General features: G+C 50.4%; 1 protein-coding gene across 3 annotated transcripts in view; it reads right to left on the minus strand.

The window, feature by feature from the left end:
- Window positions 1-18,314, minus strand: part of TOX2 (TOX high mobility group box family member 2) — a 130,469-nt gene that overhangs the window by 28,001 nt on the left and 84,154 nt on the right. The gene's annotated exons all lie outside the window — the stretch shown is intronic.

Below are 18,314 nucleotides of genomic sequence, written 5' to 3' on the forward strand. Positions count from 1 at the left end.
CTCTCGAGAAAAGCATTGCCTGTTGAAGTCCCTGGTTAGGCCAAGATTGAAATGCCTGGGAGGGGCTGGAGGTGGCTGGCCAGGCGTCCGACATCCTTTCTCAGAAGAGTTGCAGGTCAGTCTGGGCGGGTCCAGGGAGGGGAGGCCCAGAGAGGGCAAGGACTGGTCCTCAGATAACACAGCATATCCAAGGCACAGACAGGGCTCAGAGTTCTGGGGCAGTTCCCGCTGCCTAAGCTGCCACAGAGTAACCAGCGGAGGGGGTGCAGGGACATCTGGGTTGTTTTGCAACCCAGGCCGGCTCAACCCTTAAAAATCAGAGTTCCGGCCCCTCCATGGCCAGGTCACAGGACTCTGTGTCCCCTCGTCCTGGGGGGAGTGTTAGGGCTCCTAAAACCTGTAAATAGTTCTGAAGCTTCCACAAATGGCCCCTCACTTATTCTCATATCCCTCCTATGAGGTGGGCACCATGATGACTCCCGTTGTTTACTGATAAGATGGCGGCTCAGAGGACGAAGAAGTTTGCTTGGGGTACAGCTCTCTTTTCCTCCCTCTCTGAGACCACACCCTCCAAAAACCATTTCCACAATGCTGAAGGAACCCATCTCAAGAGAGTTTTATATTTGAGAAAAGTCAGAAACAGCCTCAATGCCAATAAGAACATCGTTTGTGTTCACAGTGGCGTAGCCACACAATGGAATGTTATGCAGCCACTAAACACAAGAGTGTGGTTTGCCACTCTGGGCATGGAAATACGTCCCCTGGCTACTGCTGCAGAAAATCATCAGGCCACACAGAGCAGCTCCAACAAAACAAACTACAACGTCCAGGAGAAGGACCCATATTATATCTTATTTATGTAAATTGTGTGTGCGTGATGTGCAAAGATATGACTGAAAAGATACCTAATCGACAAACGGTTAGGTTAATCATAGTTATTTGTGGATGGGGTAATTTAATGATCTTTTCTTTCTTCTTTGTATTTGTATGTAATTTTTTTTTTACAATAAACCATGTGCTATTTTTATAAAAATCAATAAATCTGTTTTTTGGAAGGAGAAGATGTAAGAAGACCTCAATTCAAATTTAGGATGGGATATGGCCAAAGTCATACTCAGAAAAAATGTAAAGCCACCAACTTTTCAATCATTAAGCAATAATCAAGAAAAGTAAATGAAGTCAAGAATCTAAAGTAAAGGGGCGCCTGGGTGGCTCAGTGGGTTAAGCCGCTGCCTTCGGCTCAGGTCATGATCTCAGGGTCCTGGGATTGAGCCCCGCATCGGACTCTCTGCTCAGCGGGGAGCCTGCTTCCCTCTCTCTCTCTCTACCTGCCTCTGTCTACTGTGATCTCTCTCTGTCAAATAAATAAATACATCTTTAAAAAAAAAAAGAATCTAAAGTAAAAAATTGAAGTATTTACAGAAAAAGAGGAACTAATAGATGTAAAGGGGAAATGATTACATTAAGAAAAAAGAAAAGGGGGCGCCTGGGTGGCTCAGTGGTTTAAGCCGCTGCCTTCGGCTAGGGTCATGATCTCAGGGTCCTGGGATCGAGTCCCGCATCGGGCTGTCTGCTCGGTGGGGAGCCTGCTTCCCTCTCACTCTCTCTGCCTGTCTCTCTGCCTACTTGTGATCTCTCTCTGTCAAATAAATAAATAAAATCTTAAAAAAAAAAAAGATTAAAAAAAAGAAAAGAAAAGTAATAGAATTAAAACATAATGGTTGCTTCTCTGAATAAAATGAATGAAACAAAGTAGAGAAACCAATAACATGAATGAGCCCCCCCATAGAGATGAGCATGAAAAAAGAGAAAAACTACAATATACAAATTTAGGAATATGAATGGAATGTAATTACAGGTACAAAGGCTATAAAAATTATAAGATGACACTACATGTAATTCAGTGGTAATAACTGTACAGATCTCCATGTAATGAACCACTCATTTTACGAAGATGGTATGACCTCTATGATGGTTGTATAGATTATAGTATAATCTGTATTTCAACTCAGAAATATGAGAAAACTATCCCATATAAAGAAAACTACAGATCCAGTCACTATAAAAAATGTAAAAGATGGGGTCCCTGGGTGGCTCAGTCAGTTAAATGTCTGTGTCTTGATTTTGGCTCAGGTCTTGATCTCACAGTTGTGAGTTTGAGCCCCACACTAGGCTCCAAAAATGTAAAAGAAAAACCTTAAGTAAAATAATAGTGCCTTGGATCCAGCCTCACGTTAAAAAAAATACATAAATATGTACATATGTTTAAGTATGTGTGTATACATGCATATCATAACCAAGTAGAATATATTAATACTGAGCAATCTATTAACAAAATTCATAACACCCCAACATACTAGGGAAGAAAAACTATATGATCATCTCAGTATATACTCAGTAGGCATCTGATAAATGGAAGAGGTCTTGAACCACTGGCCAAAACAAGAAGGAAAGGTACAATTTTTATAGATGGGTCAGTTCCCCATGTGGGTATGAGCCAAAAAGTGGGTAGGGACTCCACTGGGGAAGCTTGAAAGAGAACAGAGCAGGGGCACCTGAGTGGCTCAGTAGGTTAAGCATCTGACTCTTGATTTTGGCTCAGGTCATGATCTCAGAGTTGTGAGTTCAAGACTGGCATCAGGCTCCATGCTGGGCGTGGAGCCTGCTTGGGATTCTCTCTCCCTCTGCCCCTCCGACACTGCATGGGCTCTCGCTCTCTCTCTCTTAAAAAAAAAAATAAAGAAAGAAAGAAAGAAAAGTTAAAAGGGAACAGATCAGAATGATGTTCCCAGCAGGTGGGGCTGTGAGCCCTATCTCTGATCACCCACTTTGTGTGGAAGAAGGAGCAGGTGAGACTACACTCAGTTCTCATCCTTCACAGTTCTGGGTTCTGATTAGCGAGCGTTGAACCACTGCTCCTAGGGGAAATACAGGGCTAGGTTCCTGGGAGCCTCCGGTCACAACATTTTCATCTACCAATCAACATACGACTTTGTTTTATGTGTGTTTCTGTTTAAAAACGCCTTGTTTGATAGACAGTTGACTGACTCATTAGCATTGAGTTCAAGACACAGTAACTCATGCCTGAGCACACATATTTTCTCTGTGAGGCATCTCTTGAGTTTAGAAGCACAGGCAGCATGTCAGCCCCTTGCCTGGGGACCACTTTAAACAGTGAAATAAGCCACAAAGTGCAAGGAAAATGTGGCACTACACAAACTGTAAAATAAAACCTTGTTGACGGGAAGAAAGCGGAAGCAAGAAGGCCCAGCCCTGCCTTGTTTGACCCCAGCTGGGAATGTGCAGGTGGAGTGACGTGAATTTCCTGCCGTTTTGTGCATGTCTGCAGATGACCGTGAACACACCGTGAGTATTGATTTCGGGGTCAGAAATAAATTTTAGCTAGTAGATGAAGTGGCAAATAGAGAAATCCGCCAATAATGAGGATGGATTATATCCAGATTCACAGCAGCAGCCAAGGGCCTGGCGGTCAGTCAGGGTCTAGAAGGAAGAGAAATGTGAGCTTGGAGACAAGCGGGTCTGGGGGAGAGGTGTACGGATGGAGATAGAAGAGTGAGCATGAAGCATGATCTCTGAATCATGTTTTGCCAGCCAGAAGGCATCCATCATAGAAGAGGCACTGAACGATCAAGTGGACGGAATGGTTCGGCCCATTGCCATCAGCCACCCATTACCACCAACCACCCCCGAACGGCCCTGAGCTCCTGGATGGAGTGGCCTAGGTGGCAAACATGGAGGCTGTTTATGGGCCCGATGACAAGAACTCCCCCTTGCCAAGGCCGATTTAGCTGCTGCTGCCTCTGAATGTCCACCCCATCAACAACAGAGACCAACACCGAGCCCCACACGTGACCTTATTCCTTGAGGGGAGTGACCAGACCCAGGATGGTAAGTTTATCACTCTGCGCCCTTTCCACCACAGACGAGCCCACAGTGCATCCTCCCAAGGAGAGACATTCTGGGCATGGTTGGCCTCTCCTGTTTGCAGTACTTCAGCCCGCACTACTCCCTGGGGGCTGACAGAAAGCCCGGTCCATGGGCATGGAATCCCGCATGACATGGTACACCACCGAGGGCCCACTCATAGAGACGGGTATGGGAACAGACCCTCATCAGAAGGGTCTCATGGCCATAGCAGACGTCACCGGCCAGAAGCCAGCACCCTCACAGGATGCTGGAAGGGCTTTCTAAAGGGGCAAAGCCCTAGCGGGGAAACGCTGAAAGGATGGGGTACGGTCCTCTGTGGTATGGTATGGGCATCACACTGGAGACCTCCATGTGGTTCCTTGAGGAGTACATGAATCCAGGAATAGAGGAGTAGCAGCAGAAGTTGTCCGTGCATTATCACTCCCAGAGACCCCCCGGGGGACCTGGTGTTTCCGGATTCTGTAATGCTGGGCCAGGCTGGGTTGGAGGACCGGGTCCCTGCAAGGGGTGTGTTCTTCCCAGAGGACACAACAGGTGTGGCTGCTCCCAGGGCCCTTGGGGCTTCTTACGTCAAGGGAGCAGCAGGTGAGAAGAGGACTCACCGTCACTGCAGGAAAATCCATCCGGATCAGGAGGAGGAGGGAGAGCGGCTGTGACTCAGGGGGACAGATCACGTAACACACATGTAACCCAGGTGACCCCCGGGGCGCTTCCTGCCGCTCCCTTCCCCATTGCCACTGTGAATGCACAGATGGAGTGAGCTTGAATGAGTGCCAAGGACTCAGACCTTTCCAGAGCAGGTAAGACACAGAAGCCACCACATCCATCGAGGGGACAGCTGACGGAGAGGGGAGCTGTCATTTGCTCCACTAAATTTCCTTCAGGAGCAGGGGCCCAGGGAACCACGGAGAATCAGACCTGTGTGGCACAAGGAGCCACAGAATGCACTGGGCAGCCCTCCGAGCCCCAGTCACTGCTCCCCTGGCTCCATGAACAGGCTCTCGCTGAGGCAACCCCCAGCAACTGAGCACATGGGGATACTGAGGCAGCACACATCTCCTCCAGGGGGCGACACTGGTCTGAGGACTCCCCACTGGCCTGGCCAGACCTTTCTGGGAACTGTGCCCGCCCAAGATTCTTCATACCCAACCAGCCTCCTTCCTCCCCTCCTTCCACAGGTGTCAGCCCTGCACCCCCCACCTCCCACCTTCTCTTTCTCCCTCTCAACATATCTCTTACCTGCCTGATCCTGTCTAGGGCTGCTTCTTGGTGGATTCCCACTAATGCCACCAGAATCCCTTTGTGGGAGAAAACTGTACTCCTCTGGGGTTGAGAAATGCGCTGTGCCCTGCTTGGGGTGCAGGGTGACCCCAAGGATGCTCAATTCAAATCAGAGGGCCCTAACCTAACCTCTAAGGAAGTCAGGTGCTGTGGAACGAGGAGCCTCCGTTCAGCTGACTTCAGCGGGGCCTCTGGATCTGTAGGCCTAGAGGGGAGACGCAGAGGCTGAGGGGAGCACAGCGGCAGACAGAACGGAGGGGAGCCCAACCCTGAATCTGCCATGCCGGCAGGGACAGGAGAGAGAGGTCATCACAGTATCAGTGGGGCCACTGTCTGTGGTGGGCATCCCCATCAGACCCCCAGGGAGACCACTTTGTCCACCAATACCTGGGCAGGTGGATTCCTTGGGAGATCTAGAAAGGCTGCAGAGTTCTCCGTGTGGGTGGGCGGGGAAGAAAAACAGGCAGCGCATACACAAAGCATGTGGAGACTAATAGCATTGTTATGGCTATCATGCTGAGCATTTATAAGCATTATAGCATTTAATTATCAAAACAGCTCCATACGGTAAGAATTATTAACATATCCATTTTACACATAAGAAAACGAAAGTTCAGAGGCGGTGGAGAGCTTGCTGAACATGGCAAGCGGCTGGAGGCACTCAGATTTAAATCCATTCCTCTTGAGGTCCAAAGCCAGTGGTATTAATTCTGGCAAAGTGCTGACCTTCTTTCAGCAGAGCAGTGGGCAATGGACACAGAGACATGGTGTGAATTTCTAGGCTAAACGGCCACAGCAGAGGCAAATCCCCTATGCCCAGAAGACAGCTTTGTCCCCAGTGTCATTGGCTGGCCACTGGTCACTTGCACTGTGAACGCCTTCTTGGGTGGCAGGCTTCCACCATGCATTGGGGCACAGTGAGCCTGTCCCCTACCACACGGAGGGCTATGGGAAGGTACAGTTCCAGTCCAGTCTGACTGAGGTCACAATGGTGAAGATAGGCGGAGGAGGGTGCTGCCAGTTTGTTGCTGGAATTCTGCTCCTCCTCAGCAGGGACACGGCAAGTAAGAATATGTCAAGTTCACAAGGCAGGTAAAAGGGAGCGGGGAGGAGGGTTCTTATGTGTAAGGGTATAGGGGCCAAGGTCTGGGGTTCCCAAGGGAGGAGTCCTGTGGGATGGGGGAGTGGCTATCTCAGGCTGACCCTTTGGGCCCTGGATAGTAGCAGGAGGGCATGCTTTGCTGTCTCCTTTGACCCAGACCCCCATTCATCTTGTCCAGCTGTTGCCAGTGCTGGTGGTGTCTAGCTTGAGTCTGTTTGTCTGGCTGCTCACTCTCCAGTGTCTCCTGGTCTCCAAGAACAGGCTTCACTGACTGCCCCGTACCGAGCACACAGGCACAGTCCCCCATAAGCAGCTGGCAGAGCCTGACCTCTTGGTCACATGGAGGTCCCTGTGATCTCCCTGCCCTGGGTTCCCCCTTCTTCGCCCTTACTGTGTTTTGTTTCTACTTCTATGGGGGCCCAAGAACCTCACAGGGATGGGGCATTCTATAATCTAAGATCTGGCCTGGAGTCCTTCAGATCCAGGCTGGGGCATGGTCCTCATGCCAAAGGTCTGCTTCAAGGCCTGAGCCGGTGGGGGATGTAAGGGGCTGGACAGAGTCTGGAAGCACCGCAGAGGTGTGGGCTCTCCTTTCTCTGGGAGAATAGGTTTGCAACTGTCACAGGTGTGCCACAATCCTCAAGGCAAACTGGCAGAGAAGTGACGGTTCTGCATACCCTAAAACGATGGAGAACTTGGTCCCCCACTGAGGCTGATGCAGTCCAGTGGTGCTCGGCGGCATCACAATCCCCCGGGGGCTGGTTAAACACAGGCTGAGGGGCTAGGATGAGGCCTGAGAATCCACACCTCTGACAGCTGCTCAGGGGATGTTGGTCCTACTGGGAACTCATTATAGACGCAGAGGCTGCCTGAGCCCAGGCAGATGGACTCCTGGATGCGCTGAATGCCAAAGGCTCGCACACAGCTTCCCCCTTAAAGAAGTGCCCTTGGCCCCTGGCTTATTCGAAAGAGATGCCTCAAGGCTCCAACATCACAGGCCCCTGGCTCCATGGGACAGACCCAGCCCAACGACAGGCTGTAACTACGCACCTGCAAGTTCCTCTCCTTTGGCCTTGCTACCAAGAGTTTGGAGAAATGGCCACTGGGGCCATTTTTGTCCCTCCTACTACTCTGTCTCAGGTGAGAGCTCTGACCTTCCCTCACTGGTTGGACTGACAGGGATGAGAGCCCAGCCCCCAGCCCAGCCTGGACCTAGGGCAAGGTATGCTTCTTTCTTCCTTCCCCTCTCTCTTCCTTCCTTCCTTCCTTCCTTTCTTCTTTCTTTCTTTCTTTGAGAGGGAGAGAGAGAGAGTATGAGCAAGGGGGAAGGGGCAGAGGGAGAGGGAGAAGCAGGAAGCCCCATGTGGGACTCGATCTCAGGACCCTGAGTTCACGAGCTGAGCTGAAGGCAGACACTTAACCCACTGAGTCACCCAGGAGCCCTGTACAACAGGGCTGTACAAGAGACGCTTCTGTACAACACTGAGGGTACAAAATACTTGGGGCCAAGGGAACGAGGTTCTCATCCTGCCTCCGCCGCTTCCTGGCTGTGCAGACAAGCCACTTGCCCTGAGTCTCAGGGACACATCTGTAAAATGAGGATAATTCCGTCTCCCTCCAAGATGGACAGGAGGATTAGATAAGGTGGTTAGATAAGCCATCTGGCTTACCGGCCAACAATGACAGGGGCAGCACTCCACAGTCTGGGAAGTGTTGATACGGGCAACGTTTGTTACTCAGTCGGTCTGCCAGTCACTTGACAAACCCCGTCTTGGACACTGCTCCAAACCACATGCAAAGCTACACACGAGTATTTTATGAGCACATCTGACTCTAACAACCACCCTGTGGGGTAGACAGCATCAACCCCCAACTACTTGAGGCTCGGAGAGGGCGAGTAACGCCCCAGAGCACCCAGCAGGGCAGAACAGGGACCCCGGGATGGCAGGCTCCCCATGAAGCCCTATTGCCCGGGCACGAGGCGGCCCCGTCCCAGTGGCAGCCACAGGCCAGCCCAGCCCCGCTGGTGTGCTGAACTCTCCCACGGACCCTTCTCGTCCAGATGCTCTCGGCTGTGCGGCTTCAACAGTGCACCGATGCTCTCCTCCAGAGCCTTAATATTTAGATGAGTTTTATTTGTCTTGCTGCCTTTTCTAAAGACTCCAAAGTCTAAATGGACAAAGCCACAAGATGAGAGAGAGCGCACGCAGGAGACTGACTTTTTATGATCCAGCCAGAGCAGGGGGAAAATGACTCCAATAGATCTCAAGTTTATGTGCTGCAGACATTCGGCGGAGCCAGAGATGGGTTCCCAGCAATGCCGACGGTACATTAAAAGCTCATTTTCCCAAACATGGTGCTGAATATGCACTCGGAGGAGAGGGCCATTATGCCGGCTAATGTCGAAGCTGCCGCTGACGGATGCTGCTGTGATTTTCCCTGAATTCTCCCTCCTGAGCGGGTCTCAGAGGGAGAGGGGGTCTGGCAGGCTTGGCATCTCGCCCAGAATGGAAGTTAAATGCCTGACTCTTGCACCCCTGCGGCCAGAGGGTCATGGCTCCGATTCGGAGCCTGGCAGGGGGCGGAGAGGATGGCCACCAGAGGGCACCTGAGCGATCATAAAACATCACAGACTGTTTTGCCAATCCCAGTGGAAGGGGTGGCAACTGGGTGTTAACAAGGAAGTCTGGACAGGTGTGAAGTTTCCTCTTTTCATGCTTCTGCCGCTGTTCTCTGGCCCCTCGGGCCCAACCCCAAGGCCACCTCCTCCAGGAAGCCTTTCCTGCTGCTACTCTCCTCTGAACTCCCCAGTATTCACCTGTTCCTTGTTCCTAACCCTAACCCTTCCTACTTGGTGCTATGCTTCCTTGAGGACAGGAATGGCTTGGCTCGGAGCTGAATTTCGAGCGTGGGTCTCAATCCCGGCTGGCCCACTCCCGCACTCACTCCTTTATTCATTCACCCACTCATTTAAAGGCTGTACAGGTTAGATATTGGAATACCTGGGAGTCAGCCTGCCAGGGTTCGAATCTCGGCGCCACTGACAGCTGTGTAGCCAAGTGATTCGCCTCTCGGTGCCTTGGTGTCTTCCTCTGTAACGTGGCAACAATAAGCGTACCTCCTTCTCGGGTGAAAGATGAAATGAGATAACAAACGGAAAGGGCTTAAGCGGGTGCCAAACACATCGTGAGAGCTAAATAAATGCTAGCAGACTACAGCCAGAGATAATTCAGCCACTATGTAGGAGAAAAGTTTGCCAAGAGGAGATGGGGTCAAACCAGATGTGGTCTTTGCCCTCCGCAGGCTAAGATAAGGCCTCTCCGCCCACAGTGAGCACACACAGCGTGCCCAGGGGCTGGCCTTCGTGGTTTCGTTCTTGGACATGGTCTGCATCAGAAAGCCGCCAGCTCCTGCCTGCCGAGGGGGCAGTGAGGCTGAAATGAGAGCCACAGGACGAGGCAGGTGGACACCACGCGAAGATCATGGCTGCTGTGACCCGGCCCCTCCCCCAGGCTGTGAGCACTCCGGGGCATCTTTGAATCCCCTGTGGCTCAGGTTTCACTCTTTAGGCAACCTCCATTCACCTGTGCACAGCCTGGAGGGTGCAGAGAGCTCAGAGCTCAGAGTCAGAGGCTCAGGTTCAAGTTCCAGCTCCACCCTTCTCGCGATGTGACCCTGGACTTGTAATCTCTCTCCTCCCATTCATTCAGTCAATAAACAGACACGGAGGGTGATCCGCTAAGGAGGCCCTTTGCTAGAGGCTGGTGCCAGAGAAGGGTGTGAGCATAGACCCAGGCTTCAGGCTGTCCCAGGCTGGCAGCGCAGACGGACCTCTGAATGGACGGCCACCTGCCTCCGTGAACTCAGACTGCTCCCACCTTCATTTGCACTTTTCATATACTATTCATCATGGGGGGGTTTTTTGGTGGTAATTTTGATTTTAAAAAATATCTTAGTAAGATACAATTTATCTTGATTACTGAGGTTTTTGGTGCTCCCTCAAATGTTTAGATTGAAGACAAGTGCCTCGCTTGTCTCACTCCACTCCCAGCCCAGAGGATCCCGACAGCCTCAAAGAGAAGGTGACTTCTGAACTGCGTCCTAACACAGGAAAAGGAGTTCAGCAGGTTGACACAGGGGAAGAGCCTTCCAAACAGAAGAAACAGCAGGCGGGGGTCTTCAGCCAGGGCTGATTTCGTCCCCCTGGGAACATCTGGCACTGACTGGAGACATCGTGTGTGTGTGTGTGTGTGTGCGCGCGTGTGTGTGATTTTGATGGACGGTGGCATGCTACCAGAGGCCAAGAATAGCGGGTGGAAGCCATGGTCACTGCCAGACATCCTAAATGCCCAGGCCAGCCCTTGCCCCGCCCCCACAGAGAACTTTCCCACCCAGAGAAACCCCGCACTATAGAGCCCGGAGGCGTGAGACATTGTGGCATCACGCTACCTTGGGCTGGTTGCTTGGCCTCTGTAAGTCTCAGTCTCTGCATCTGAACAATAGGGATATTAACGAGTTGCTGGGAGAGGTAATGGGACCAAGCCTGTACACAGCAGGTACTCAAAACATGCCTACGCCCCCTCCTTTTCCCCTTTGAACGTGCCTCAAACTTTAGAGCAAACAGTTCTCAGAAGAGACAGCGTGCCTGGGTTCCAAAGAAAACTGGGACACGGAAAAGAACACATTCCGTTCTTTTCCGACCTTTCTCTTAGTGAAAACCACGAGTCTTATCTCTCAACAAACGGGAGCCTGCTCACAGAGAACTAGACTGTGTGTTGGCTTATCACTGGCCTGAGTTTTAACAGGGAGTGAATTTTTATGACCGAGTTATAAACCTTTGCAAAACCCATTTTTAAACTAAAAACCGCTGACAGCTTCTTAACTACTATAGCTGCTAAATTAAGCATGAGGGATGGGGTGGGCAGGGGATGGGGGGTGTGCAGGAGAGGGTAGAGGAAACCAAAAGTGCCCTAACAGAGTTAGTGGAGGTAAAATAATGTTCATTAAAAATAGAAAAACAAACACACACAAAAATCTTTTGTGTTCAACTTCACACTCGTACATCATAATGTTCCAGTAAAAGGCCATTTCCCCCTGAGATAATAAAAGAATTGAATTTTTCCTTATCGGTCATCTATTTTTCTAGCTGAAGCTATTACTCCCGCTCTGGGGTTGCTAGGCAACAAGAAATATTAATAGTGGCTTTTATTAGCTTAGCTTTTGCAGCCGAGTACCAGAATGAGAAAATGGGAAACATAAATGTGTTACATAAATCTTTCAACCTTTCAGAGCTGGTGTTAGTCTCTGTTTTCATAATGATTTATTGAAGTGATGGTTCATTTATGAGAAAAGGGAGTGCAGGATAAGAAAACGGAGCGGTCCCCTGCAGGAGTGTTTGAAAATAAATAATTATAGCAGGAGAGCAAAAGCTGTTTAAAGCCATTTTTCTGAGTTTTATAAAATGTAAAAAGACATATTTCTTTCGCTTACTGCCTCTGAAAAAACAGGGGGCGGGAGTTTCATCTGGACTCGGCTGCATATAAAGAAGGCTCTGGGCCTCTGGTTTCCCCCACTTAAGGATCCTCAGGGGCCTGTTGTGAGATCCACACCCCCGTTCCCACTCCCAGAGAGGAACAAGATAAAAACAGGGGCCCCAGGAGAAGCCCAAGCCACAGGATCTCCGGGAACCCCTTGCTCTTACCAAGATCCTGCTGCTGGTCAAGCAGCCCGGAGAAGTGGGGTTTGAGGCCCTCGCCTTCTTGGCAGGCAGTGGGACCATCACTTCTCAGCTGCTTTCAAGCTCTGGGCCCTGACTGAGGTCCTGGTGGAGGCAATACACTTTCCTCCAGCCCCCTCTGCAGCTGGGGCCCTCTCCCGGCACCCTGCACCTCAGTCTCTAACCTGCTCTCCTTGACACGCACCTCTGGGCCCAGGCCCTGGCCGGTGAGCCAGCCTGACCACTTTCTGCCCCAACAAAGCCGACTCCCAGCAGGTCTGGCTGGACAAACGGAGATACAAGGCTGAAGCCACCCAAAGCCCATCAGCAAAGTGAATAATACAGCCACCTGTATTTATTAGGAGGGCCTACTGTGAGGCAGGCACTGGGCTGAGAACTTTCCCTACCTCTGATCACTGACTCTTCACACATTCCTATGAGGCAAGGAACATTTCCTCCGTTTTACAGATGAGGAAACTGAGGCTCATGGAGGATTAACCCCTCAGTGTGAGTCACAGGGTGGAGGGTAACAGGTAACAGGGTGCAGCTGGGTTTTGAACTTGGGTCGGCTTAACTCCAGAGCCCACCCTTCTAACTCATGGGTGATACTAAACCCCAAGAAAACAAAAGCACATAAGCAAAACAAAACGCTTTCACAATAGATTACGAAAATGGCCACGAATTCCTGCCCTCCCTGCATCCACACTCTTCTGCAACGTGACGCTGACATTTCTCCCTTCAACAGGTGGGGCCTATTCCTTCGCTCCTTGAATCTAAGCATGGCCATGCGCCCGGCTTTGGCCAAGGGGACATCAGCAAACGAGATGCAAGGAGAGGTTGGAAAACTGGTTGCATCCTGGAGCTTATCCTTCCTTGATGCTATTGGGAAACCCGTGCCACGCAAACAGGCCAAGGCTACCACGGGATGAGAGGCCACTGGTCCCAGCTGACATCGGGTCAGCTGCCAGGATGTGAACAAGCTCGTCCTCAACCAGGCGGTCCCGGACAAGCTGCAAGCTGACCCCAGGACTCAGCCAAGCCAGTCCAGATCAAAAGACCTACGGACCCATAGAATCACAAGAAATAGTAAGTGTTCATCGTTTGCCTTTGCCACTAAGTGTTGAGGTGGCTTGTTACACAGCTAAAACTAGCTGATAAGAATCATAAACCGAAACAAGACAAAAAAAAAAACGTAAATGCATTAAGGACAATAAAACAAATAGGTTGGGTTGGGGCGGGGGGTCCTCCATTGCCCCTGTAGCTCAGTCACCCAGACAAGTTTCGGGGGGGTGGGTCTTTGGTGCCTTTTCCCCAGACTCAGGAGGGCAAACCCTGCCATCTCCGCTTGTGAGAATCACACAGAGGTGGACCAAATCTCCCAGGAGGAGGAGGGATATGACAGGGAAGGGAGGAGGAGTTTGGAGGGGAAGAGCAGAGAAGAGGAAGACAGGGGGATAGGTGTTAGAGGAGTATACCAAGGACCTTCCAGAGTCAGAACACAGGCCCTGCTCCTAAGCCCTGAGCCCTGCCCCACACTCCAGGCCCTGCCCCAGCGTTGCAGTCTCTCTCACGGGAACCACCTCTAAAGCAAGAGGTTGAAGTGGCAACCAGGACTGCCCAGCTCCCACCCCGAAAGCCTGCCCCAGGACACTAGCCTGGAAAGACATTTCCCTTGGCATAGGGTCCCTGGGCCATGGCTCCTAGCCTGCTCCCAACAAGATGCTTTGGGACAGGAACCCAGAATTAGCACTCAGGATTTGACCCAGGTTGGTAAGACTTGAGCCCCCTGGGCCAGGGGCTTGGGTGGAGGTGGGAGCCCAGGGTCTATCCAACCTCAAACCCATGCACTCACCCAGGGTGTCATGGCTGACAGAGCGATTATTCCCCTTCTCCCACTTGTGAGTTTGCCAGAATTGGCACCCCAATCCCCATTCCACAGATGGGCAAACTGAGGCTGGGAAAGAAGTGACTTGTCCAAGGTCCCAGAGAAAGCCAACAATCGTCAGCTCTGGGAGAGAGTGCTTGCGTGCCAGCTGCCTGCCACGCCCGTGCTAACCGAGGCCCAAGACGACACCACCCAGCTCCAGTGACCCACCGGGCTTGGCTTGGGGAAAACTCCAGACTTCCCAAATCACCAGAATGGATGGCTGGCGTGGGGACGGCTCTGCCAGGACTCCTCTCCGCCGTCGGGCCCACCTCCACCTTCTCGGACCTCTCCTGGGGCTCTTTCTGACCTTGCAGGAGGCATAGATTCCCTGGGACCAGTCTGGCAACATCCAGCATTGTCCCTTCCCAGGATAATTCTTTCCTGGGTATGCTGGGACCATAAGCTCGAACATTTCCCAAGGACGACTCCAAAATAAATTATTTCAGACTTAACAGAGGCTGCTTAATAAATTCCACTCTTCTAGTTTCTTTGGGTATTTTAGAAACTGATTTATACATACAATATCTCTCTCAAAATGAGACAATCAACACAGGATAAAATTATTGAGTTATGAAAATAGGGGTCAGACGGAGGTGCAGTGCTTTAAATTAAACCAGCAAAATGTATCTTTCATACTAAATTGACTCTTTTTGTCTTGGAAATGAATGTTTAATCAGTTAAGACGCTGAAGTCGAGGGAGAAGCTTTAAGCATATTTAATTTTGTAAGAGGGGCCCAATTCCAATACTGCACAGGACTCCTGCCAGCAGCCATACCTTAAAAGCAGAAAAGCCGACGGCCACGCATGTCAGGAGGCCGCCAGGCCGGGACAGGGGACCAGAAGGAATCAGTGGCCTCTGAGCCCAGAGCCAAAAGGGCTTGGCACAAATGAGATGGTTGTCAGACACCCTGGCCTCACCCACCTCTCCAGGGACGACATCCCTGACACGTCTCAATCTGTGTGAACAGCATGTGTGACCTGCTGGCCGTCGGGGCACCTTCGGGGCCACCTGCGGCCCAGCTGTTCCATCTCTCGAGCTCCTGGTAAATCGGAGAGGTGCACAGTAGCAGACAGAGCTGCTTTGGTTTCTTAATAACTGTGTGACATTCATTCACTCATGTACTCATGCCGTGTTTCTAGAACCCACTATGTGCCAGGTCATCACTTCCTAAAGGTGCCTCTTCTGGGCACACACAGCAGCAGGCCCTGATTCTTTCAAAGCACTTGCTGCTTTTCCAGAAGTGCAGTCTTCACCTGCCTCTCCACCTGCACTAGCGTTCCTCAAGGGCCGCGTAGAATCAGGGCTCGAACGATGCCTGGGACCTAGGAGGCTCTTAATAAAGGTGCTGTCCAGGGGATCACCATGGTAGGTTGAAAAGAGCCCCCCAAAAATGTCAGGTCCTAATTCCTGGAACCTGTATTTGGGGGGAAAGTCTTCGCAGGTATAATTAAATGAAGGTTCTTGAGATGGACGAAATATCCGGGATTAACCCTAAATGTTATCACACGTGTCCTTACGAGAAAGGCAGAGGAGACTGCACGGACAGAGAGAGGGCCAAGTGAGGTCGGAGTGATGTGGCCACAGGCTAGGATAGAACCTCTATCCTAGGTTCTTCCACCTCTAGAAGCGAGAAGCAGCAAGGGAGGGACCCTCCCCAGAGCTTCCAGAGGAAACGTACCCCTCCTGACACCCTCATGTGGGCCCCGCGATATGGATTTCAACCTTTAGCCTCCAGAGCTCAGAGAGAACCGGTTTCTGGCGTTTCAAGATACCGCACTGGCGACGATTTGCTCGAGCAGCTGCCGGAAGCCAATACAATCACCTGCCTGCTCCAAGCCTCCGTTTCCCGACCCGCCTCGTTCGGTTCTCGGGAGCAGCCTGTAAACAGTTTGTAAAGTCCTCCGCACTGCACTTGACACCTAGCAGGTGGCCACACAAATTCTACCATCGCCCTCGGGATGCATGTCCGTACACGCACAGACGCATGCCTGCCTCCTACCGCTTGGACAAACGTGAAAAACTCGTCTCTAAGGGCAGCTTGTGTCTCTTCACCAGAGAGGCCCGACAGAGGGACATGATGGACGTGTGCTTATCGAGTCTCCCATTTGGTCCAGTCGCCCTCCCCTGGATAAAAGAGTTTGGTTTCTCTTTCGTTATAGAACGAGGGAATACAAAACTCAGTGAGCCCTTGACACCTGATTAATGGAAGAATGAGAGCTATCTGAATTTGTGAAGCATCTTTACCCTGAGCTAGTTTTAAAGAAATCTGGAAAATGACCGTAAAGTGCCTATTTGGACCAAGCCCAACCAAAACATACCCAAGGAGGAGTGATCCGAAGGTCATTTCTGACATAGAGACCACATTCTTTGTCATTATCAGAGCTATTATAAGCAGGTGGCCTTACAAAGGTATCTGCAATCTGTTCCTTTAGGTAAATGAGACTCATGGAAAAGACGTCCCTGTTTGATTACAGTGGGAATTCACTTTTATTACCAATCACCCCAATAATAAAGATTCCCCGATTGTTTACTCTCTGCCAGGCGTTTTTCTAAGACTTGGCACACATTATCTCCAATACATTTCACTGTATTCTTGAGATGGGTAATGTCAGGATCCCAACACAAGGGAATGAAGTTCCAGAGGAGGACCCAGGACCCAAGGCAGGTCTGTGGGACTCCAGAGCCCACACACTGGGCACTAACCCTCACACTGTCTCTCCTGCCCCATCGGCACCAAAGGCCAGCAGGACCGGAACCCAGGACCACAGCCATACTCGACCCTTGTATTCCAAGCCTTCCCTGGGGCACACGCCCGAGGGGTCTGCTGGCCCTTCCCTGGCTTGTACTACCGTAAGCCCCCAACAAGGACACTCTGAAGTAGTGCCCTTTTGTGAACAATGATCTGGGCAGGCGGCTAAGGCACATCTTTCTAACAAAGTGGAATTAAAACTGTACGGCTCTGGAATCTTCAAGTCTCTTAGAGAAGAGGAAGCTGAGGGCCTGTATTATGGATGGGCCCCAAAGAAAAGTATTCCTCAAGAAACGGAATATCCGTTTCCACTGAGCACTTTAGTCCAACCCGGAATGTTATAAAATGCGGAGCTTGAGTTGGCTGCCTTCCTCTCCCCTCTGTCCCTCCTACTTTTTATTTCTTACCTGGATTCAAAGAGGGAAAAAATGTGTGATGTAGCTCACAGAAATACGTAGGGGACCTCAGCTTTTTTTTTTTTTTTTTTTTTTTTTTTTTAAGCAAGGAGATTTGGTGGTAACAAGAGTAAACAGTAAGTAAAACACTGTCAAGATGGTTACAGTACACACTGTCTGTCTGAAGGTCCCAGGCAGCGGCTAGAATTGGGCCACACCCGTGGCTGTGGCCTCTGAGCATGGTCTGCAGAGATAAACACGAGCCGGCCAACACCATGTGATGCCGACAGGGAATCAGCTATGCAGTCCCTCCTCCCCTGCCACAGATGAGTCTGTGACCCAAGCTAACAAAATCAAAGATCGCTTCCTTCTGGACACAACAGTGATTGGTCCAGGGTCCAGCTGTGCTCCATCATGGTCCTCCCTAGAAGACCCAAACTGCCACTTGCCAGAGATGTCAGGGAAGATGAGGGCTGCCAACTGCCACCATATCATGCCTGCTGTGTGGAAATGGGCATAGGATAAGGCCCTAATGATGCTACTGGGGTTTCTGGATCCAGCTATACCTGAAACCCCTTGTCCACCCTTGGATATTTCTGTCTTTTTTGCTTAAGCTAGTGTAAGTTTTATTCCTGTCACTTAGGAATGAACTTAAGAGTTATAACTAGTATATAATATTATATACAAACAAAAACAACCATAGTTATTCAGGAGAAGTACTAGAATTCCCTTAAGGGATTTTTTTTCTATTACACAAAAAAATGCTCCACTAGTTTTCTATAGCTCTTGATTATTCAAACCAGCCATTATGCTAAGAAATCATATATCTCCTTAGCATAGGATTCAGGACCCTTATGATCCAGGTGCTGCTAACTCTTTCACTTCCCTCTCTTTCTCTCTGGCTCCAGGTCCATTCTCTCCTGCCCTATAAAGAGAATGAACCACATGCTGTCCCCAAGAATGATATGAGCCCTCCTGACTCTTGCTTTTGTATATGCTGTTCCCTCAACCTGGAAGGTCTTTTCCTGTCCTAGTCTGCCTGCTCATTTTCTACTTACCCTGAAAACTTTAACTCAGCAATCACCCTTCTCTCTGGCAGCTTAAACAAGAAACAGTCTGGAGTAATATTTTTAAAATATTATGATTCTATTTATATGAAATGTCCAGAATAGGCAAATATCTAGAGACAGAAAGT

Source organism: Martes martes (genome assembly GCF_963455335.1).
Source record: "Martes martes genome assembly, chromosome: 9".
Taxonomy (NCBI): Eukaryota; Metazoa; Chordata; class Mammalia; order Carnivora; family Mustelidae; genus Martes; species Martes martes.